Source organism: Caloenas nicobarica, chromosome 3, assembly GCF_036013445.1.
Source record: "Caloenas nicobarica isolate bCalNic1 chromosome 3, bCalNic1.hap1, whole genome shotgun sequence".
Taxonomy (NCBI): Eukaryota; Metazoa; Chordata; class Aves; order Columbiformes; family Columbidae; genus Caloenas; species Caloenas nicobarica.
The window spans coordinates 58,975,852-59,000,407 of record NC_088247.1 but is presented as its reverse complement, the minus strand read 5'-3'; the positions used below and the strand labels follow the sequence as shown (position 1 = coordinate 59,000,407).

The window sequence follows — 24,556 nt, the reverse complement described above, 5'->3', positions numbered from 1 at the left end:
AAAATAAAAGATCTTTGCTTATTCTCAGAATCAGTACTGCCCAAAGCTTGCCTTGCTTCCTGAAATGTTAGGTTGGCCTTTTTTACAACTGTTTTTACTTTTGTGCTTCTAGATCTGGGATAGACATGGAAATAAATACCAACATTACAAAAGAAATGCTGAAACTGTGGCAGTGCCAACTGGGACCAGAAACACTGGAAATCTGTCGAGAAAGTCTTATATTCAAATCACGTCCTCTACAATTTTGCAGTATCAAGACATTTGACTTATTCGGATAAGGTTTGGATAACAATCTGGACTTTCCAATGTGTGTCCAAACTGAAAACACAAATTAAAGTGAAGTTGCCAATGTTTTGGGACAAAAATATTTGAGCACTGGGTAAGTTTAAAAGTTATACGAAGAATATCCTAAAAGCTACAATATCCATCTGCTGTATAAAACACATTGTTTGAAACTCAGTCATCAGTCAACTTTTTGCTAAATGATTAAATAAAACCTGAACGCAAAAAAAAAATCTCATTAATGCAGTCCTTGTACCTACTCTGGGAGCAGCAACTGAAACTTAGGGAATACATTCTGAGAAAAAGTCCTGCTCAGAGCTCTAGGGGGATAAACTGATGCGTAGCTGTAAGCCTTTCTAGTGACCTTGTTGAATTTTGGATCAGCCTCTCAAATGTCAATTTAGGTGTACATTGGAATATAAATGCTATGTAAGTGCATGTGTACACTGCACCTTAGGATCTGCAAAAGTACAGATCAAAATATAGAGATCGAGAGAAAAACAAATATGATGGTGATTAAGTCAGATGAAACTAATACATCCTCCAGCCACAGTTAAGAGCTGTTAAGCAAATGGCAGTTACATAGTTTCATGTTTTTAACATAGGAATGCAAGTATTTTATAGCTGTTGAAAGACAGGCTTTATAAACCACGTTGTCAGAGTATGAGCAATCGGTTTGTACTTTAATTTTCCCAAGGTTCTGTCTTTCCACAGTAACAGCATAATGGTTCTTTGGGGGAAAAAAAATAATCATAATTTTTTTTAAAAAAAGTTCAGACTGTTCAGCTAATAAGATGGTTTAGACATCAAATAATATTTTATAATTATATATACAGAGTAGAGTTCTCATATGAATCTATTTTGTGGAGTCAACAAAAATATCAACACTGAGTGCAGGGAAGTTAACTGAAGCCAGCATTTTAAAAAGCTGGTTTTTTATAACTCACTCTCTAGTTTTTATTATTTGCTAGTTCCTGGACAAATCTAGTATTGCTCCCTATTACCACTGTTCTCTGAAATATCACATCTCACGAACTTATTTTCTGTTAGCTAAAAGTGTATCAGATTGGACTTCTGCATATTGTACATCTTCCTCAAGATGAACAGTTCTGAAATGTTTCAGTCAAATCTACAGTGATGTTCCTGAGAATATGCAAGAAGTTTGAGACTCAGTGCTTTTGTTTTCCTGACCAGACTAATTTCAAAACTTGGTCATGTTTCAGCTGGAAGTGGCCGTGACTGCCGAACTCAGCCCTGTGGCCATGTGCAAGGCACGGTAAGCCATTGCTTGCAACATCCAGTCCCATTGGACTTAGGCATGGGGCTGCTCAGCTTACAAAACCGCAGAAAGAGACTATTATCTTCAGACAAGTCAGCAAAACCCCCAGAACTGAGGCATCGTAGGGATGTTTTGTGCGAGGACGTATTCCACAGACTCCACACAATCCAATATGGATTCAGTCGAAGCCGTTTATTTCTTGTTACGATACTCCTTAAGTATCTTTTTGCTCTGTCCATGCGCTTACAGGCTGCATGTAATTGCTTAATAGCTACTGTTCACGCGCCGCAAAATAACAACGGATTGGATCTTAACATTTAGCACGAGCTCTAACATTCAGCATTACTTCACTACAAAATTGCTGACTTGCTGACTCTTGATTTCTTCACCGGACACACTTTCTCTTGTTCTCGCTCAAGGCTGCTCGAAGTCACGTAAGGCACGTAGGCTGTTTTGCTCTTGTTCACATAGGCCTCACAGGCCTGTTCAGTTCAGTTCCATATAATGTCCATTCTTTTCAAGAAAATCCATCAAATCTCCTACAGTTTTGTGTTGGCTGCTCAGGTGCCTGCAGACTCTTCCCCAGAAAACAGGCCATTTCTCACAAATTGCTCTGACAGCTACATGTCTTCATCCTACCCGAAGTTAAATTTAAGTCCAGGTATGCATCTAAGATGTGAATAAAGAGCAAGATGTGCAAGGAACAAATACCAAATTGTTTCTTATATAGTGAGCCCCAGACAATCTGTGTCTCAAATGGAACAGGATTTCTCTTGCATAACAGGATGTGAACATATGCTGTACCAAAATATGGGCACAACAAGGTGCTGAACTTAAAAGGAGTATTTGTGTACTTCTTAGCTTGCCTAACAACAAATTGTCACATTGCGGGTGTTTCTAGGGTGGATGACATAACTAATTAACTTAATGTTATTTGTGTTATTATGCTTCTAACCATTAGAAAGCCCACAGTTATTCCATAATTACTCTAGTATGTACAACATGAAGTGAAAGTAAGTGGAGAAGAAAATTGTTGGTGATGTACGTCCTTTCTTTGAATGCACTCAGGGTATATCCTTTCTGTCAGACTGAAAGAAGGCAAATAATTATCCCCCAGCACTGTTATAAGTCTGTTCAATAAGAAGAGGTTTATTCCCGAAGACTCACTGAAACGTGAGGCATGTGTTGCACACCTGAAGATACAGCAAGCTCTGCTTATCAGTCTGCCTCTATTCTGAGTGAAAACGTTCTAATGTCAGATTCAAGCCTGTTCAACACGTTGCAAAAGGGTTCCAGGAGGCATCTCCCCTTTGTAACTACTCCAGGAACTGCAGGAACTCCACCAGATGCGAAAGACATATTACAGCCAGCAGGTCCTGTATTACTCGGTTACACTCCATGAATTGTCACTTTGTAATTGTCAAGCAATTGTAGTAGCTTGAGTCATTTAGAAAAAAAAAATATTCCAGAAAATGCTTCTTTTGCTTTTCTCCACATCCAAAAAATGTATCATTTGGTGTTAGAGTCATATGAATGTCCTGCAGATGACAACGTAGACAAATTGTCCTCTGCATGCAACGGGTCCCTGGTGTATCAACATTAGCAGAAAGGTGATCTGGATGTTGCATTTTACTTTTTGTTAGAATTCAGTTTCAAAAACAACCCTCTACTGTTTGCTTCTTCTCCTAATTAAGATCTTGAACTGGGAAAATGTGATGACTCAGCTACTTCTCCCCTTTGCTACAGTAATATAAAAGAGGTTGGCAAGCGTCTGCAGAGCAAGATGGAATCCAGAAGCCCACTCTCCCATCACAAACAGAATCTAGCAAGTGCTCCCTCTGCAGACCTTTTCTTCAGGTGACTCAATCTCCCACATTGACTGTGATCTTGGAAAAAGGGCTCATGCCAAATAATCATCCAGATAATGCTGCAAATTCCAAGCTAATCAGGGAAATTGCCTATTCACTTGAACAACAGTCACAGGCCTGGGAGACGCCAGCCTCCAACTGCAGTCCTGCCTTGGCTCATTAGTCCTATGTGCCCCTGAAACTAAACTGTCAAAGGGGTGTTGAGTGCACAAAGCACTGGGCAGCATCTGAATTAAATTCCTCTGCGGAACCAAAAATAGAACACTTTGAGCCCCTCTTCTGTTGTGAAGAAAAAATGCCTGGACAAAAAAAAATGCTTTTCTTGGTATTATTTAATGTGTTTTTCTCTCTAAAAAGCTAAAGATTTTTGGCCTCAAGGGGTGCTAGCCTGTTACCTTAGAGACTGTTTCTTTTAGACGCAGTGGAGTGGCAGAGGGCATGCCTTTGCTGCTTACCTTGGCAACCATGAATTGCTAAATGCTGTTCCCATGAATGCAAGCCTTTCACTGCCATTAGCGCTTGCCCACAGGTATAAACATTCCTTCATGAAAAGGTCCAGGGGAATGTACACTACCTCGATAAAAATCAAGACGACAAACAAAAGCATATTATATAACGGAGCAGTTATATAAAATTAGATTTTAAAACAAGACTTGTCTTTAATGACATTGATCCTGGACGTGGTCAAATTTCCTGTTCCATTTATATTCCCTACAGCCATACCAAGCGGTGGCAGTGGGGAAGGGAGGAAAGCGAGAAAGCTCAACAGGATATCCTTGTTTCTGTAATTGCAAAATGGAAGACCACTGTGTCTGTACTCAGAATAAATGTGCTGGATGGCTTCACAGGAATAGTATGACTCCAGCGGCCTCCCTCCCTGGCATGGCGGCAGATGGAGGCAGGAGGAAAGCAGAGCTCGCCAGGGCTGCGCAATGGCTCTCACTACCCCCGCTCACAGGAATTCTTTATGGTCTAGCTGGGCAAACACTACAGGCAACATTCTCAACATGTTTACCTGTATAAAGCCCTTATGCTGCAAAAACAAGAGATTTGTTGTATTCTTCCTGTAAATGAGGCTGTTGAGCATGGAGGAATTAAGGCCTAAACTTAATTCTCCCCTCCCTCCCCACCCCTAGTCTTCATCTTGTAAAATGATCTTTTTTTAAAAAAAAAAAATTCTTTCCATTATCAAGTCAATTCTCTTTATCAGGTCTCATCTGATAGCCAGTAATTCTAATAAAACCTAGGCTCGTCTGGCTTTTTAGATTGCAGTGAAATATATTTTAAAAGGAGAATGATTTCTTGGAAAAACAGCTCCACTACAAGACATGTATCTAAATGTCTGTGAAAGGGGAGATAGAAAGCAACTAATGCCGCATGTGGACTGAAAAGCACAGACCTCAGAAAAGCACAAGGAGGCTAAGGTCTTGATCTGCCTATACAAGAGCAACTTTGTGCAACGAAATTGAGGTATTGTCCTGCAGGAGGCTTGTTGGGCCAGGAGAAGGCTCCTCTTGCCTTGAGAAAACCCATATAGCAATGGTGCTTAGCGCCTTCCATGTAAGCCTCCCTGTGAGCAGAGTGGGCTGGCCTTGCATCTCCCATGTGCTGTGACACCTGGTAGTCAAATGAGCTCTTGAAAGCTGAGCCTAATGCAAGGGCAGCATTTCAGAGCTCCAGGGTCACCACTGAGCCAATGGCCATATAGCTGCACTCAGGTAGCCACGTGTGTGCGCAGACAGACCGCTGCTTCTGAAACATTTGTCTTCACCCAGATGTCAGTGGAACAGCAGCTCTTAGGATACCAGGTAATCGAGCATGTCCAGGTCAAACCCCTACAGAGGCCCACTGATGCCTGAAGAATAACTATCGGTGTTGCATGAAGTGCCCTGTCTGTTCAAAGAGTTGAATTACATTAAGAATCAGATCCACTATTTGGTTTAGATTTAAAGTGTATCTAGATTCTCCTTTATAATGCAGTAGAAGAAAAAAAAATGCCTCATGGTATGGGATTTTCTTTCTTCTCTTTTTTTGGAAGACCACAGAGAATTTTTCTTTTCTGGTATTAGCCAAGCTCACCCCATGAACCCACTTTCTCCTCCCTCCTCTGCAGTGAGGGAGACCAGCATGGCAAGGGAACCTCTCAGTCACCTACAGGACCTTTATTTATTAGATGAAATAATTACTTTTTTCTTCCAAAATTTCAAGTTAATCTTTCCCCTCTTTGTACAAAGGGGAAATGTTCATTGCTGCCAAGCAAAGGGCAGCACGGTGAGCACATCAAGGGAGGTGATTCTGCCCCCCTACTCCACACTGGTGAGACCCCCCACCTGGAGTACTGCAACCAGCTCTGGGGTCCTCAGTACAGGAAAGACATGGGCCTGTTGGAGAGGGTCCAGAGGAGGCCACCAAGATGATCAGAGGGCTGGAACACCTCTCCTATGAGAACAGGCTGAGAGAGTTGGGGTTGTTCAGTCTGGAGAAGAGGAGGGTCTGGGGAGACCTTCTTGTGGCCTTTCGGTACTTCAGAGGAGCCTATAAGAAAGATGGGGACAGACTTTTTATCAGGGCCTGTTGTGATAGGACAAGGGGTAAAGCTTTTAAACTAAAAGATAGGAGATTCAGACTAGATACAAAGAAGAACTTTTTTACAATGAGTGTGGTGAAACACTGGCACAGGTTGCCCGGAGAGGTGGTTGATGCCCCGTCCCTGGAGGCATTCAAGGTCAGGCTGGATGGGGCTTTGAACAACCCGATCTAGTCGAAGATGTCCCTGCTCATTGCAGGGGGGTTGGACTAGATGACCTTTGAAGGTCACTTCCAACCCAAAATATTCTATGATCCTGTGAAAACACACAGAGCACTTCAGCAGGTTTAAGTGACAGCCACACACCAGCGGGACTGTACAGACACCTCTGGAAGTCCTGCCTCAACCTCTCCCCTTACTCTCCAACTTCCTCACGTCCCCTGACCAGGCCTGCTGGTGTCACTGCTGGTGTCAAGGCTGACAGCCACAACAGAGGCAGGGATGTTCCCAACACCCTATGACTGACGGCCAACAGCCCAGTATCCTCTCCCAATGCAGTGGCACAAGCTCCATGTGTGCTAACCAAGTAGTGCTATGATTTTGTCACTGGGACAACAGCCTTATGATTCTTTCTGCTAATCACACTGGCGATCACAACACCACTGTCTCCTTGTAGGAATGGGGTCTTCATAGATTTACATCATGTATTTCTGTTAAACCACTGCTCATTCTACTGCTTCCTACATACACCTTTATTGACATTTCCACTCCTGATGAAATGTCAAGAGAATGAGGAACCTCCTGTCTGCTGCCTGTGTGCTCCACAGCCTCAGGGACTTTCAGCAGTGTGATGAGAGGCTGAAGACCTTGTTTTCTCAGGTTTCTTCTGGAAAGGAAAGCAAAAAACTTGGAGAGTACAGGACTTACTCCTTCTTGAATTCAAATCTGATGAGAGACTGCCAGCGTCCATCTGTATGCATATAAACATTCAACTGAACCAAAACAGACCGAGCCTACCAGGAAAAAATAAGCAGTAAAAAGGACAATACAATACTTACACTTTCGGTCCCCAAAAAAGTGAATATTCTTCTCAGCAGCACTCAAAGCAAAAAACAACAAGAAGTGAGAGCTATTCCTTGGCTTCTTGATTGAAACAACCTTCCTTCACAAAACAAATAGTATCTCTTTCCAGGTGTTTGTTGAGCAAGAAACAATGGTAGTTACAGGACATTTCTTTCATCCACAACTCCCAGCTGAGAGAAATTGAAAAGACATTTGATTTATGAGACATGAAGCAATTGTGAAGCAACATACTTGTGAAATCCGCTAGTGCAAACATCTTTCAAAGAATACTAAAAAACTGGAGACATGTAGATGAAGCTTAGCAACTTTACAAACTCAGAATGTTTGCTGTGTGAGACTTATGGGGCAACTCAAGAAAACAAACAAAAAAAATTCTTTATGATATTTTTCCTTGTTTTTCCTGCATTCTTTAAGTACATGAAAATATTCCAAGTAGCAGAACATTTGTCCTGCTCAGTTCAAAGTAGCAGAATAGATAATATTTGTAAATCAAATAGACTAAGCAAAAGAGTCATAAACATTTCTGAATTGAATATGCACTTAAGAAAAATATTCTGTCTCCCAGTTCAAAAACTGTTGCTCAGATTGGTTTCTGAAGCCATTAGTGTATGGAGATGGTCAATATGAGCTCTGGTAAAAAAGAAGAATATGAGCTCAGGAAAAAAGAAGCAGCAGCAAGGAAAACAATCAGGAGGGCTGTAGTATCTGTAAGTATCCACCACCTGGCAGCTGAGCTGGTAGCAGGCAGACTTTAATATTTAGAGGCAATGAAATTTTTTAGTCAAAACCCATCTAAATTCTATTTCCTTTTAAAAGTTTGGATGGTTCAGACTTGGGGTCCCTTCCTTTACTGGCATAATTTTTGTGGAAGAAAGTAGCAGTGGTTTTAGTTTGTTACACTGAATGCATTAAAGGCTGAGAGTTCCCAGAAAAAGGACCATGCAAATTAAGGTTTGGGGTTTTTTTTCTGTAATATGGTGAAATTGAAGGAAAGCAGAAATTAGCATTCTAACACTAGTTTCACGGGTCCCAATTCTGCCACTACTGAATGAATGTGCTGAAATGTGGGGTAAAAAAGACTCTTACTTCTGGCAGGGAGCTGTGAAATGCTCTGATTATCAGAGAGTAGTGGAAAAGTTCCCTGGAATTAGCTATTATAGTTGTCATGTACCAGGCTGTTTCAACCACTGTGAACAGCTCATACCTACTGTGAACACACCAAAAGAACAGCCCTTATCTCCTCTCTCCAGATTTTTGCTGTGGGCTGGATGGTCCTGATCATTTTATTCCTCTGCTCACAGGAGACACACTCTAATTCACCCACGAACATAACTTGTCAGCTTCCATTGTAAGACAGTGGTCACAGTTTGAAGGTATCAGTACAGATGACCCCCAGTAATCCTCTTAAATTGCTGCATTCTTCACCAGGAGGGTGCTGAGGTACTGCAACAGCCTGCCCAGAGAAGTTGTGGATGCCCCATCCCTGGAGGTGTTCAAGGCCAAGTTGGACAGGGCTCTGAGCCTATGGCAGGAGGGTTGGAACTAGATGATCTTTAAGGTCCTTTCCAACCCAAACCACTCTATGATTCTATGATTCTGTGTACCCAAGTCACCATCAAACATTCCTAATTTAAAAGCAACTGTAGTTAATTGTGTTGCTGACTTATGTCACAAGTATTGTACTACTTAGCCATGGTTAAAAACACATCTTACTCTGAAAATTTTGGACTAACAAGTATTTTTGATGGTAAATACCACAAAATATGCTACCAATTTTTCCAGTGGCTCTATATTAAAGTCACTGCTGGGATGGTGGACAACAAATATTTAACAGTACTTGATAATGCAAGGAAAAGTGCAGGGCACAAACTGAGGAAGAACACCATATCCAATTGAGGTGGCAGAGGAATGCAGTAGACAGAATGTAATTACATATATGAGAATTTGCGTAGAAAACTGAAGCTAACACCTCCACTCGTTTGAAAAATGTACTTTCTAGTGTATAATAATTCATCTAAGTTTCTTAGCTAGGTGCATATTGCATTGTTAAGAGTGTTGGCAAGCAAGTTAGGGTAAAAAAAAAGAAAAACAACAGAATGAATGTTTCTTGAATGTCTATTAAATTCAAGCTGATACAAGAAAAAAATGCCATGATGATCTAAGGAGAGCAAAATGGAAATCAGGGGAAAATAAGACTTGCTTTGAGCTTCACACATTTCTGAACTTCTGGAAGCTAGGGCCAGAGGCAGAAAGAATCTGGGATACTTCTGACCCAGGAAATGCTAAACTCCATACAAATGCCTTTTTTTCCATAGGATTTAAGACCTGGGGCTAGACTTACATTTGGGAACTGTTGAGAATCATTTGGCAATTTGTCATGGTTTTGATGAGAGCACTCAAATGTTTAAAAAATAGCCTGAGATCTTTTGGATGCCCTTAAGTCCTGGAAGGAAGGTCTTATGCCTATACTCATTAGCAGGAGCAAAAGTTTACATCCAGAAAGTGACCCAGATTGGGCACTGTGGGGATGCCTGGTGTTTCGGAAGCCAGTCTCCAGCCCTGCAATGCTGGGCTTCTGCTACCAGGCTCTGCACAGGGGGTGGCTACAGGGAATTGCATCCATCCCGTGAGCTGCTGAGACTGACACTGACTAGGGAGCCTCACCAACCAGCAAACAGGGCAACCTTGAGGACAGGCACAGCTTTTAACTCTGTCCTCAATGGCCCACGTGTTGTACTCAGAGTTATTGGAAGGCACCTTCCCCTCTTCAAACCAAAGCCCCAGTATCTAGGAAAACAGTCTAAATTGCAACACAGAGCAGAGGTGTCCAGCCATGTTTGCAAAAATGACCCCAGGACAGTGGTCTGGTCGACATTCAGAGTTACATGGGTAGTGGCTGACTGCTGCTCACCTTGGCCCTCCAAAATTAGGAGAAATGGGCACTGCCCTTCCTTATTTCTTTGGAAAGCTCCCAAACCAGCCACTAACAGGAATGGGCCCTGTCGCCTGCTCAGACACCCTGTGCAACAGGAGGACAGACTCTTTCAGACAAAGGGAGAGGAAGCGGCAATTTATACACCATGTGTAGTGTACGGAGTACCTCCATGTTAATCTTAATCCCTTGGGCCCCGGAAGCAGCATAGCAAAAAAAAAGCTAATTACCTGAAGCACAGCACCACGCAGAGGCAGCAATATTGCCTTTATCCAGAAGTTAACTTGGGTATGCAGTGTCTATATATGTGCTGTAGTCAAAGGGGATAGGGGATAGGGATACTTGGCTTCAGTCTCTGGTCATCGGTTTGTTACACTGGCTGATTTTCCACAGGTGACAAATACAGTGTGCTCTGGTATCTATGTGGGCTGAAGACAAACATTAGCCATTAAAACACAGTAGTATACAATTTCAGCAAGAAGGAAAACAGAAGAGACTGGGGAGAGGAGCTTCAAATACAAAATTCACTTCAATGACATAGCATATTTTAGGCCAGCCTCCCTTCACAGTGTTCCACAAAATCAATCTTAATAGAGACATTTACAAGCACACAGTATAGATCTGGAGGAAGCAAAGACCCCTTTTATTCCTGAAATGGAGAGAAACTTTCCATGCACACATATGCACCCATGCACTCACAAAACCTCCTCGAGTATAACTTTAAGAGAAGCAGCAGGATTGCTCAGCTCAGATCAGCCAGAACCACTTCATTTTGATGGAAAAGAGGAAAAACAACAACAGTAAAACTCAAGCCACCAGGTTCAACAATTTGGGCCAAGTCCTAAAAATAGAACTGTTTTCTTACGGAAAGAAATACCAAAAAAAAACCAACCCAAAACAACAACAAAAAAAAGCCCTCGAGAAGATCTGAACTGTTCTCAAAATTGTCTGAATTTGGTGCCAAGCACACAGGGCAGCCTAATACTTAGGAGACTGCCTGTGCCAGCTCTGAATCCCTCCAGTAACTAGAGACTGTATATCCAAGGCTGAGAAGTGACTGTGGAAAAAACCTCTGTTTTCTATTGGGTAAGCTGTCAAGCCATTTTAACCCTTGCTTGAACATTTGCCTGGAGACCACATGATTCACAGCCTTTCCCTGGCACTTTGCCTCCAGCTGCCAGCGCTTGCTGCATGGCATAGCCTCTGGCACCCACCTTCCAACAGTGTGTGGGGCGAAGCAGCAGCTCCATTGCTTGCAAGGGAGAGGGCTTGGCCCCACTGGAGAAGCCAACAGCTCCAGCCTTCCCTACTACGTCTTTGGTGGCATCTGCTTGGGAGAAAGGAGGTGGTTTGGCCAAAGGAACTAGCAGGAGAGTGCTTGTAAGGACTCACCCCCGCCATGCCTGCTAGGTGCTGAGCAACTTGTTGGCTTCCTCCCAGTGGAGACCAGGGTATCACTTCTGGAGAACAGATCTGCTTTTGCACGACAAACCACTTTTAGGAACTCATTGCTTGAAATTATTGTCACAGAGAAAGGCCTTGCTGTTCTTGGTGCTGTGCAAACTCGTGTTGCCAGAGAGCTGGTAGATGCCCCATCCCTGCAGACATTCAAGGCCAGGCTGGACGGGGCTCTGAGCAACTTGATCTAGTTGAAGATGTCCCTGTTCATTGCAAGGGGTTGGACTAGATGACCTTTGAAGGTCCCTTCCAGCTCAAACTATTCTATGATTCTATGAAGTGTTTCTATAGGAATGAAAAGGCACAGGGGGTGTACTCTCAGTGGCGTGCAAAATAATTTAAGATGAAAGGCAACTTTTTAGTTTCCCTGCCTGCACAGTTCAGAGTGGGCAAAACACAAAAAATAACGTTAAGAAAATAAGTAACAAATCTGCTTACATCTATCCCCTGTGAGACTCCCTATTATCTTACTAAGAACGTGGTAGAAATACAGCTCTTCATGATTTTGCTCTCATGCTTTGCCCAGTCTCAGAATATATGGTACTAAAAGCACATACCCCCTTCAGAGATAGAATATAGGAACAAATGCTCTCTGCACATTATACTGGCAATTTGAAAAATGGGTCTTCATCGTCTATGCAGAGAAATGGGACTCCAGGTTTTCACAAGTCACCTGAGAGCTTCATGTTAAAATACCTGAAATGCCACTACTGACATCTGGCAAACGAGTTCCCAAGTGTTACCAAACCTGCATCTCCTTGTCTTTCTCTCTGTGCCTATGGCCTAGAAGACGTTTGTTCGAAACACCTGAAGGTGCTGCCTACAAAGACTCTGAGAGGGCAACTCTACCATCTCCCTCTCCTGTAATCCTTTCCAGCACCTGCTGTCCTGGTGAGGCATTTCAACTGTGGTTGTCCAATGCAGTCTCTGATTTCGTCAGTGGCCATTTGCCTTTGCTGGAAAAAGGTATTAAAAAGGCATTTAAAAAATTCTTAGTAGTACAGTGTTAGTTAATCTTCCTCAGTTTTATTGCTGCTCAACAGGCTCCACTGTAGCTCCACCAGTTTCCATATAAAAGCCAGATCCAGTCCTAACTTCGGTTTCCTGAAAACCATTGTTAAGGTGGCATGATAAACTATTTTCTTCCACTCCACATGTCTGAAATTTGTATCAGGAGCAAGAGAGGCCAGGACATTTAAGGAAGAAAGATCACTTCTCTTTCCATGTAAAAAGGGTTTTTAAGAAGCCAGGATCCCAGCTGAATTTTTGTATGCCAAATACAAGAAATATAATATGAGAGAAACAGAAGTGCTATTTTGGGTCACATAAGTATCATGTTCTGAATAATCCTTTTATTAGCAGGCAGCCCTTTCCTGCTTCTTCTTTCTCTCCAGCAGTTACAGACCTCAGGCTCACACATTTCCATTGCTGGTGTGAGGAGGGCATCTGTCAACTTCCTGTCCCTTAAAAAATACAAGTAAATCTGAACTTGAATATAGCAAGAAGCACATCACAAAGCACAGAGCAGCAACTCTCGTAGCTGTTTAAAAATGTATTTTCATGAGAAGGTCAATATTTTTTTATATGAGATTTATCTTCTTTCTAAATGCCTGACCCAAATAAGTAATCAAAGAGAATGAAAGCCTAAAGCAATCAGTTCAAATTTCATCATGTGATTCTGGCCTGATGTATAAGAAAGCACTCCATTAACGTAACAAGCAAAGTGTGCATTGGAAATATTATTTTAAGCATTTAATGCAGTTGCATAACTCTGTGTTTGCTGGAGATAGTAAAAATAGTCAAGAGAATTTTTTTTTTAACCAAAAAATGCCTTTTTATTTAAAAAAAGCCCAAAAGTTGCTTATGCTTTTTACAGACATTCAGTATCAAAGTGCTTCTGATAAACATTATCAAGGCTCTTCAGGTAACACATTTAATAAAAATACTCATTAAAAATAGTCTCTTTTGAACATGATAAAATACGAATGGAAAATTTTTTTTGCAAAGTTTTGCTTTCCAGACAGCTATCACAAATAGTTTCATTGCAGAGTACAGAGTAGTTAAATTTGTTTATTCAAGAGTCTGAATGATTAGGGTATTTTCTCATACCCTGTCTTTTTAAGTTTAACCATATGTACAAGTTTGAAGGCTTTCATATGATTTGGACCAATTATAGAAGCCCCTTAGAACCGAAGTTATGCCTGTACCAGGCATGGCTCCAATGCCAAGGCCAACCAAGGCAGTGCAGGAGCATTTTTAATTACAGCACTACCCTATGCATTTATGATTACTTAAGTGCACTTGACCCGACCAGTTGTCTAATCCTTCCTTTTAACTTCTCCACGGTCTATTAAACATCCCTATTTATGAGACTCTCTGCTGGAATCAAACACTTGGTGGCTGCAATGTCTGCCCTTCCTGCTTACAATGTTCTGACAGCCCTTAACATATTCCAGTCTGGATCTGACCTCTCAACAGTACGTGTCTAAATTGAGTCGATCTCACTGACAAAGATCAAACTGCTACTTAAAGTGTCTCGTGGCTGGATTTCCTTCCCAGCAGACCCACAACTCCAAGCCGAAGCAGACATGAAAGGCTGCACGCAGCTACAAGAGGTATTAGGCAGGAGAACAGGGCAAGCCTCACACGATCTGAGCAGCGAGTGCTCCTGTGCCAGTGGTGCAGGTAGAAAGGAGGGGAAACAGGCAAAAGAGTAAATCTGTGCCTAGAAACCATGAGGGTGATACTCATCATCTGTGCATGATGGTTATACTCATCTGTGCATCATGGTGGTACTCATCCACCGCACTACTCATGCACAATGGTGATACAGTCAGCAGTAGATAAATAGGTTCTCTGAATACAAATAAAAGACTTTATGCTGTCTCCCTTCTTTGCGGTGTTGCTTGATTCATTTGTACTTATGGCTTAAAGCTTTTCACAAATACCATCTGGAAAACCAACTTTCCTACCAATCCCAGAGATCCAGCACTACAACAAGCACTATAGGTCTCTACATGGAAAAAAGGTTTGCTGTTCTCAAGTACATAGAATAATTAATGAATGCTGTCCTGAAGCTGATTGCCAGCTGACATTAAAATAGAACAGAGAATACAATTCCTACTCTTTTCCACTGAGAAGTCACAAACAATGTAGGTAAACCCACTGCTTTTGTGGGGAGACGAAGAGGCTAAGCAAAGTGTAATAGCATCTAGGATTTTATCTGTGTTTTCATTATCTACTTACAAACCAGCATTTCATTTTCCTTTGAAGTTATATCCTCTTCCTTGGGACAAGTATTCTAGCAGGGAGAGAGGAGAAAGCTCTTGATTTCATTTTCTTGAAAAGGCTATTTTGCCATGAATATACTGGAAAACAGCCAACAACCATCTTCCTGCAGGGCCTACAGAAACAGAACTAGTACAGAAAAAAACCTCTTTGAACTAATTCTTGCAATACCAATGTAAAAGAAAATAATGTGCTTGCCAGGCAAGTTCTTTAGGTCTAGTACAGCTAGAATGTGTACTTTGAAAAAGAAAATCTATTTCCCAGATAATAATGTTCTTTGGAAACCATTCCATGCTCCTAGAAATTAAACTGTGAAGTTTATTTTCTGGCTTCGTGGATGGGGGAACACAGATCCAGGAAATACACTCATCCTTCTCAGTGGATTAGAAAAGTTAATGCCTGCCTCAACTGTTTTAAACCTTCTTGTTCTTTTTATTTTCCTAGCCATCATTTTTCCATTCGGTCCTACAGGGACTCTGATCTCACTGAATGTAAACTTGCCACTCCTCAATTTCTTTACCTATATTCCATTCTTGAAGAAATGCATGCATCTGTTATTCAAAACCTTCTTCTAGTGAGTCCAAGCATTAAGGAAAACAAAACCATAAGCTTGGTAAGATCTCACTGGGTGATTATGAGGGGTTGGGACAACCAAGGTTTTCTCAGATTCAAGCACTAAAAAAAAAGGTACCTCTTATATTTTTCTGGTAATAGAAGGGAGAAACCAATTAAACTGTGGGTTTAAGAAAGCAACCCAAACCAAATACTTTAGATTTTGTTCTTATACAGCAAAAATGAAACCAAGGAACAAGTAAGGTCCCAACAATCACAGGGTAAATCAGTGAATAATTGTTCTGTGCTACATACGAGCAGTGAGAAAACCACTAGCTCATTTCAAGAAATACATACATAAGATATATATAGCAACCACTGATACAATATATCTCCTAAGAAATGTTTCTTTCTTCATGTATTATACCATGGACTGAAGAATTTTAATTATCCCCTCCCAGCTTTGTACTAGCTCTCCTCCCTGCCAGGATGAAAACCCCTGTGGCATTTCAATTCCACTCCACAGCTAAGCCTGTTCAGTACACACTGTATGTTTCTTGCCTTGAGGTAACAAAACCAATTTCTTTATTTGGTTGTTAATTCAGGGATTGTTAATTCACAGGTTTCTAAGGCTTCTGTATAGTTCTCCATTGTTTAGCTGTGTCTGGTTTTCTTCCAAACATACTGTGGGGCTTGGAATTCGAAGATGAGAAATTATTCTAGGATTTGTTTCTCCCTTTGAACAGTATTTGAATTGAGGTATCTGGCTAGTACTTGGCAATTATTACTTAGAGACTAAAGTTTCTTGGTAAATCCTGTGTTGTACCTGGTGCAACACCCCCAGCCATTGCACTGAAGAAAGTGAGGCTATTCTTGGGGATTCCACTTGAGATGTGTGAAGACTTGACATTTCGATACACACCATGTAACGTGTTCCTGTTGTTTCTGAACTCCACATTTGAACAAGAGCATTGTCTTTTCTGCCACCTATAAAATGACACAGAGTGTCTGTATAAGGACAGTTAGCATTTCCCCTTCTGACACAGTAAAAGGTGATGTCACCTGTCTGTAAGCACACGCATAAATCTGCTGGAATTGTGTATCATGAAACATTTGAGGCAAGGTGTCTGATACCTCTAGTATAAGAATATTATGCTGTAGAAATAAAATGCAGGATAGGATTAACAGTATCTAAGACACTTAATAGCTTAGAATCTAGGCAGAGATGATTTAGCATATGGATTTCTTTGCACTCGGTATGACTAAGTCTTTGACTAATTTAAGCATTTTAGAAGCATTTCATGTATATCTCATAATTCCAGGAACACAGCAAGACTTTTGCTGCATTGCTGTTTGGATGTTTTAAGTGGTAAGTCCTGTATTCCATGTAAGCATCCACTTCCATTACGGTTGTCTTGCTTCCCAAGAAACAAAACCCTCTGCTTTTAAGCTTCCTCTAGTTTCTTTTCAATTCTCTTAATAAAACTCACGGAATAGATTTCATTTGCATATAATTACCACGAGCATTTTTCTGTGACTTCTTCCTGGGAGCATTATTTTTGACTGTGGAAAAGCAAAATGTTTGTATTGTGCATTATTAAACTCAGAGTAAACTGTCAACATACCAGTCAATCTCTGACCTGAACTTCTTCTGTCAAAACTAGAACCACAATAATGTGTGAGTCAACTACTGAGACTATCTTCAGGGATTTCATTCATTCTTTGCTGGGCTCCTACACAGGGCAGAAATAATAAGTAACACGCATCATAAAAGCTGCTTTGTTAGTGTTAGTCTTGGTTACATCATATTTTTCTGCTGCTCTTCTCATTTTCTTTTAAGAGTCTTCTCCACACCAAGACAACAGAACTAGTCACTCTTCCATGTCATAGACCCCAAGAAGCCTTTTTCTTCCAACATGCATCCCTTCTCCCTGTCCCTAAACCCCTTCTTCCTTCAGGGACAATATTCCCCTTTGAGCCTCCTGTCTATCTGCTCAGCACCAGGACTGGCACACAAAAGTTGCCTCCTGCTCACCTATGCAGCATCTCCTACTCCAGCACAACTCCTCCTCAGCTCCAGTGCTACTTCTTCCCACAAAATGGCTCAGTTTACTGGTTGGCAAGGGAAGAAAACTGTCAGATACAGTAGCTTCAAGGTGCAGTTTTAATGCAACAGGGGAATCATCACTCCTGCCTGAAGGATGAAACTTCTGTAGCCATAATTTCACAGGAACCTTCTTGCATTGTATAAGTGCTCTTTATACATGTTCCCTATTTTCATTTCTGTCTAGGTCTCCAGTTCAGGATTTAGCTGAAATAAATCAGATCAAATCAATGAACAATTTGCTGCTATGTGTCTCACAGTCATTCTCAAAAAGAAAAAAACCAAAACAAAACAAAACAACAAAATTTTGTCAGTGTATTTTCTGCAGACATAAGAAAATAATTTGTCCTAGGTGATCAATTGCTTATTCCTTTCCAGATTTAGTGTTCACTGTGAAAAAATAAAGATCTTTCTTTTAAATGCCCTGCGAAACAACAGTAGCTTTTTTCACAGGCTAAGTATCTTACTCATAAAGAAGTATTGATATACAAACTGAACTGTCAAGACTCTCCTTAGTTTCTCATATCATGTGCACAAGCATGGTCAAAACAATTGCTTGAATATAGGACATTATTTAAAATGAAGCACATGCAGGAAGGAGCTCAACAAGTGAGTGAGTCTGCAGAAGAACAGCTTTGAAGAAGAATCCTGCTTTAACGGAGATTGTCTCTATCTCTCCTAATTATTGCTATGGCATTAATCACTATAGCTTGTAAGGGCAAAGCAGAACATTAAGACAAAGCATGATCATATTCATTTACAAATCTCAGATACTGCTCTGACTTTCTTATTTCTAGTGCCACAGGACTATTGGGCTGCATCAGAAGGAGCTTGGGCTACGCCAAAAGGAGTGTGGCCAGCGGGTCGAGGGAGGTGATTCTGCCCCTCTGCTCTGATCTGGTGAGACCCCACCTGGGGTCCTGCACCCAGCTCTGGAGCCCTCTAGTACAGGAAAAACATGTACCTGTTGGAGAGGGTCCAGAGGAGGGCAACAAAAACGATCAGAGGGCTGGAACATGTCTCCTATGAGGGCAGGCTGAGAGAGTTGGGGCTGTTCAGTCTGGAGAAGAGAAAGCTCCAGGGAGACCTTATTGCAGCCTTTCAGTACTTAAAAGGAGCCTGTAAGAAAGATGGTGACAGACTTTTTAGAAAGGTGTCTTACAACAGGACAAAGGGTAATGGTTTTACACTAATAGAAGGGAGATTCAGGCTGGACATGAGGAAGAAATTTTTTACAGTGAGGGTGGTGACACACTGGTACAGAGAGGTGGTAGATGCCCCACCCCTGGAAACATTCCAGGCCAGGCTGGACGGGGCTCTGAGCAACCTGATCTAGTTGAAGATGTTCCTGCTCATTGCAGGAGGGTTAGACTAGATGACCTTTGAAGGTCTCTTCCAACCCCAACTATTCCACGATTCTGTAATGTTTTTTCTTAATCCTGAATATATCACTAAATGACTTCATAAGTGGGCCTAACTGGGACAGCTTCTCACATGGGACCTTGGCAGGAAGAATGCAAGAGCAAAGCCTCCAGAACAGGTTTCACACTGCATGTGAGGTTGTTGCATGAGACTTTCTTCTAGGATGGGATACGGATCTAAAGCAGACTGGTTCATAATATCCAGGCTAAATCATCAAGAACAGTACAAACCATGGTATTTAAATTAAGAAGAGTAAACAGTAATTTTCAGTCACGTTGTTGCTCTATTCTACCATGCCGTACACTGTGGCTGAATCATCCAACATCTGGACTGTGAATACGATACTGCCAAAGCTGTACTCAGTGGCTGCCAAACTGCTGAGCCCACGTGTGGCTTCACAGCTTGATATCTAGAGAGCTCAGCTATGATTCAAATTCTGAAAAATCACCAGGTCTAGGGTTGCAATATGATTCAGCAGTTTGGAGGAGAGCCTTCTTAAGTAAAAAAAAAACACCACACAAAACAAAAAAAAAGCCACCAAAAAAACCCCAAAAAACAAAAAACAAACACAGCAGCAAAAAAAACCCGAACTGACCATATATGGCATACAAATTTTAACAACGAAGTAAACTCCTTGAACACTTTCCTTTCACAGCAGAGCTCCATAACTTGACTGGTTGGTACAAAATATGGCTAGTCACAAGCATTAGGGGCTAAATTCTGCTCCCCTAACAATGGTGCAAACTCAGATTAACTCCTCTAATTTCAGTGGTACACAGCCTGTTTGAATGTGAATGTACAAAAGCTCCTTGACATGCCTCTTGCTGGTGCTGTTCGAGGTAAGCTTGAAACCACTAACCAGGTAGAGAGTAGCTTCCTTACCTAAGAAAGCCTCCTGTGGTGTTCCAGGAATGTATCTAGAGAGGTGGACTCAGGCCCTACCACACAAAGATACTTGATTTGTAAATTAAATAAGGCTTGTGAACTGACAAGGAACAAAACCCGGGGTTTTGCAAACACAGAACACACTGGGAACATCAGTCTTACACTAATTACTCTGCGTGCTCTAGGGATGTTTACACACACATAAAAGGTGACCATAGCTTGCCAAAATGAGGTGCCTACTGGCCTGGTACATGGAAGAGTTCAGCTGCTAATTCAGATTGCAAAGCCTATTCCTCAAACTTGGATCCTTGCCGTTTTGAAGATAAAAATAGTTAAACTGTGATTTTTTTTCTTAATTTATTCATTTACTGATCGTTCAGGTGGATGAAGCCATAAGAGTGCTCAGCCCCCACGCTGTGCTGCTCAGCCCTGCCTGGTCAGACAGGTCAGACACTATCCATCCATCTGTACCGTCCTCATTCTTCTAGTGGTGATGCCTGTTCTTCCTTTGCCAAGCAGGCTTAATGAACATTCTCTAGTCCTTGCAAAATACGTGCTCAGTCACTCAGGAAATAAAAAAAAATAAATGGAATAAATGCCACTCCAGTTCAAGCTGAACAATTTGTTCAGCACTACAAAATGTTGCTTGAGGAAAGGTTCCTTTTAATATAGTACATGAGACAAATGGAGTCCTTTTTTCTCATTCCCTTCTCTTTACCAGTAATTGAATGTGGAGATTGTGAGGTAAAATCAAGCACATCTGGGTCAATTAGCATGGAAAGTCAATTCTTTAAAACCTGATGGATGCCTCTGGGAATCGCGCACTTCACAGCACGAATCTCAGCACAGTGCCGCACTCTCAGCAACTCAACTCAATTAAGCCATTACGTGGTTCTTTAAATCTCGGGATCCAGGGGAATTGGTTAATTGTCTGCTTGTCATGGTTCCTCCTCAGGGAGCATGTAAACGTCTTCTGTTTCTCCTATAGATGTGTGGTGCACATAACAATCCATTTTAGCTGACTTATTCAAAGCTTATTTCTCCCGTGGGAAAATTAATCTTCCTCCTCAAACACTGCCCAGAAGAACAAAGCTCTCCAGTGGAAACAAACCATGCCATCAATACAGAATAGGTTTTCAACTACTACAGTCAGGTTTATATTTCCTTTTCCTTGCAAGACTCAACTATTTCTCTCCACTTTCACTTGTCCATAGCTTTCACAACCAAACTCCTTAGGCCTGTGATGGGGTTTCACTGCTCTCCACAGCTATGAGCAGCTCTGCCACACTCTTGGACTTACCTAACACACCATGAGTCACCCACTGACTTTACAATCGGCAGAGCCCAAGCAAACTGTCTAAGCATTTGTGAAGCGCTTTACTGAATGGACAGAGCTGAGTATCTCTGGAGGATAACACATCACACCTCCAGATAGATGGGCAGGATGACACACTGGGGGTTGTTCATCTGTCCCCATTGAGAGCTGCTCCAGATCCACTGAACCAAGGGATCCACTGGAAAGATCTTGAACAACCAGCCTAAGGCAGACATCCCACTTATAGATGGTAAAATTAGCAAGATTAATCCCACCCACATCTCCCCACTGCTGTCAGTGTGACAACCACCCAGGAAAGACAGACGACTGTCCCTGACTTACCACACCACATCAGTGAGCTTCTCCTCATCTTCCCACAAGCAGATGCTTTCACTCTTTCTTCATGTTTCGGACTGCTGAACACCCAAAATCTCTAGTTGGCCTCGGTGGAAGACAGTTACTGGGTGCTCAGGATCGTGGAAAACAAATTGCCCCATTTAGTCCCTAAATACGGATTTAGAAGGCTAACTTTAGCTTCAGATTTTTTTTAAACTTAGCATGGTATTAAAATCCATCCACGGGGTGAGTTAATTCTTTACCATCAAAGAGAAGTAAAACAACTTCTCCAAGGTCATACAGCAGGGTGACTAGGATTAGAATGCCACAAATTTTGTGTGCTATAACCAGAAAATTATTCTGTTTCCTAAATGTAACATAATTGGGACATAGTCTGATAAATGGAGACTGAGTAAGCCACACTAAATCTACTGATGTGTTCTGCAATGTCTGGATGCATCCCTAACCCTTGCTATGAAAGGAAATGTAATTATGGTAATGCAAAAGTGCAGTCCACCCATCATTTGGGTTACCACACATATACGTAACCGATTCCAAATATAGAACTGCAGCAATGTCTCTTACACTCTTATCTCCCTTAGATCCCTTTTTCCTTAAGTTATAAGCTTTCCATCTTTTCTTCTGACAGGAGAAACAATATATTTTGGTGCATGCACAGCAAATAAAGGGCTGTCACATCCTTTGGGACATGGGGAACAGCTGTTCGACGTCTACCAGAAAGCTGCCATTGGAGGCAGACACCTTCACTTGCCCACGTAGATCTAACCAAAGTGTTTGCTTGGGCACAATGCTGGGGTTGAAGGAGGGAAGGTAAGCCTGAGGAGGGAAGTTCAAGGAGGAGAGGAAGATCAGGAAGCCAGAAAATTTTATAAGGCACCCTTGTGTTTTGGAACCTACGTCAATTTAAAAAATGAGGCATATGTGTCTTAGTGCAGTTTCAGCCATGAATGCAGGGCAGTGTAGAGATTCACAAGCGTTATTTAAACAGCCTAGTTTGGCTCTGGACAAGCAGAACAGCACAGCACACCGCCCAGGCTGACTTTCACAGCTTCTGCAATGGCAGTTCAGACCAGTCAGCTTCTCAGGTGTAAAAAGGTAAATGTACATTGGTGTCCTTAGCATGTGTCACTCACTTGGTTTACATCATCTGGAGGACCTGTCTTCAGAAGTTGTGCAATACATATGTGTAGCTTAAAAATTTCAGCTCCAGACTCAGAGTATGTGCAAGGGATCCCAGTGACAAACTTTCTGGTTCTCCTGCCTTTCTGCAATGAGGGACACAAAGCCAGACACTTTTCTTCCTCCTGCGGTGGACTGGCATTCACTTATTTTTGTGCACCTCAGCTTGCCTTGGTTGCAGAAAAGAATAAAATATTTTATTAACTTTCATCTCATAAACCAGAGTGTGGTAGATAGCTAGACTTCCAGTTTCACCAAGCTTTTGCAGGCAAAGGAGAAGTGGCTCATTGCCAGGTGTCTATAAGGCTTTCAGAGGTATCTAAAATTGAGAAAGTGTTCTGACTCTAACTTGAAAATGTTAGTATCTTTAGGCTGTCATGCCTAGATGTTTACCATGAGTTACAGTATAATCAGAGGAAGCACAGGCAGCAGTGAGAAGAATTAAAGGGACCGCGACCTGCACATCCCCACCCAAGGCTCCCTTCTTGGAAGTGCCTTGTTCTTGCACTGCACAACAGCATGTTGCAGCAAAGTAATCCCAGACATGGCAGGGGCAGCCAGTCCCAGCACGTTGGTGGCTGTTCTTTTCAGCGTTCATTGCTTTTGGACACAGTCACAAATCAGAGCTTCACGTCAAAGCGACTCTCTGGTCACCTTCCACTCACAACCAAAGCAACATGATAGCTCTGTTCTCAGTGAAAACAACATTGGTGCTCATGTATGTGCATCTGGACCAATCATCAACCTGCTGTAGACTCAAGATACTTTAATTTCCTTCTTAGAAAACATTTTTTTTTTTAAATCAGCAAACTATCTCTTCTGCCTTCATCTTTTCTTATTGTCTGGAATTCACAAAGATGGTGCCTGATCAGCCATGGCTGGAAAAAGAAAAATAGGGAAGGACTAATCACAGTAAATTTAATCCAACCAAGTCAACAGAGGCTTGAAGGCTTTCTGGATGCTTTGCAATCCACATGCAAGGAGTTCCCCCGGTCCACTTTCTGCTAAAAATTTACCTGCATCCCAAAGTTAATGCAGATAGAGGCCATTAACAGCTGAATTGCTTCCTGACCATAAGGCCCAGTAGCCCCTACAGTTGAATATACATTGTATACATGTTGAGGAAGGGACATACCATTGCATGGCAACTGCATGTAGCGTAGCCAATTCCTGACTGCCCTGCATATTCTGTACTGTGGTCTTCTATTCCAGCTCAGCGATTGTGTAAAATACTGCTACCATGTTTACGTTGGCTTCACTTTGATGCAAGGGACTACATGATATGTCACACAAACACATAATAAACATAGGCGTTCTTCCAGAGCTGTCAGCAGCACCTTTGAAATGTTGCATATGCACCTTAAAAAAAACACCAAAAAACCAACAAATAGGAACTTGCTTTTCTGACCTTTTTTTCAGAAACAGCAGCTCTAGCACCCTCCAACACCCAGAGTAGCACAACACCTGGTATGTTCACCTTGGCATTACAAATACATACAGACACATGAACATACATACACGTACCTACAAACCCTCTCCCTGGGAACGTGGTCCTCCCTTTTCAGGTACATACCAGCAGGAATGCATACACTGAAGAAAGAGAGGTGGAAAACAGTCATTTTTTTTTCACACAGTCGTTTTTATTCTGCTTGCAGTAGTTCCTTCCTTTTAGAGCCACGGGCAAGGGTTGAATCCAGACGAGCCAAAGGCAGTCTAGGCAGGATGTAAATGAGACCACACCTTCCGGACACCCTCCAATCATAAGGAAAGAGCACGGATGTAAATAAAACCACACCTTTGCTGGACCAGCCTCCTCTTCTTACGTAAAACAGTTTCCATGTCAATAAGACCACTCCCTCGGATGGCCTGCCTATTTCCATTTGTGATGAGAGGCATGTAAGCAAGGCCAATCCTTTTTACAAACACGCAAGCAAAACTGAGAGGAGTGTAAGGAACTCTTACCCTTCTCCTGCTCAGAAAGAAGTTAGTTCCTTTTTTGGAAAGCACTTTCTTGCTGTGTGTGGG

General features: G+C 41.9%; 1 long non-coding RNA gene across 1 annotated transcript; it reads right to left on the bottom strand.

The window, feature by feature from the left end:
- Positions 1–4,641: 4,641 nt before the first annotated feature.
- On the bottom strand, positions 4,642–24,194 carry LOC135987557 (uncharacterized). Its single transcript, XR_010606024.1, has 4 exons — positions 24,105–24,194; positions 10,202–10,399; positions 7,015–7,209; positions 4,642–5,964 (listed from the first exon to the last, which is right to left on the bottom strand). It is a non-coding gene; the product is annotated as an uncharacterized LOC135987557 (long non-coding RNA).
- Between the last annotated feature and the right edge of the window lie 362 nt (positions 24,195–24,556).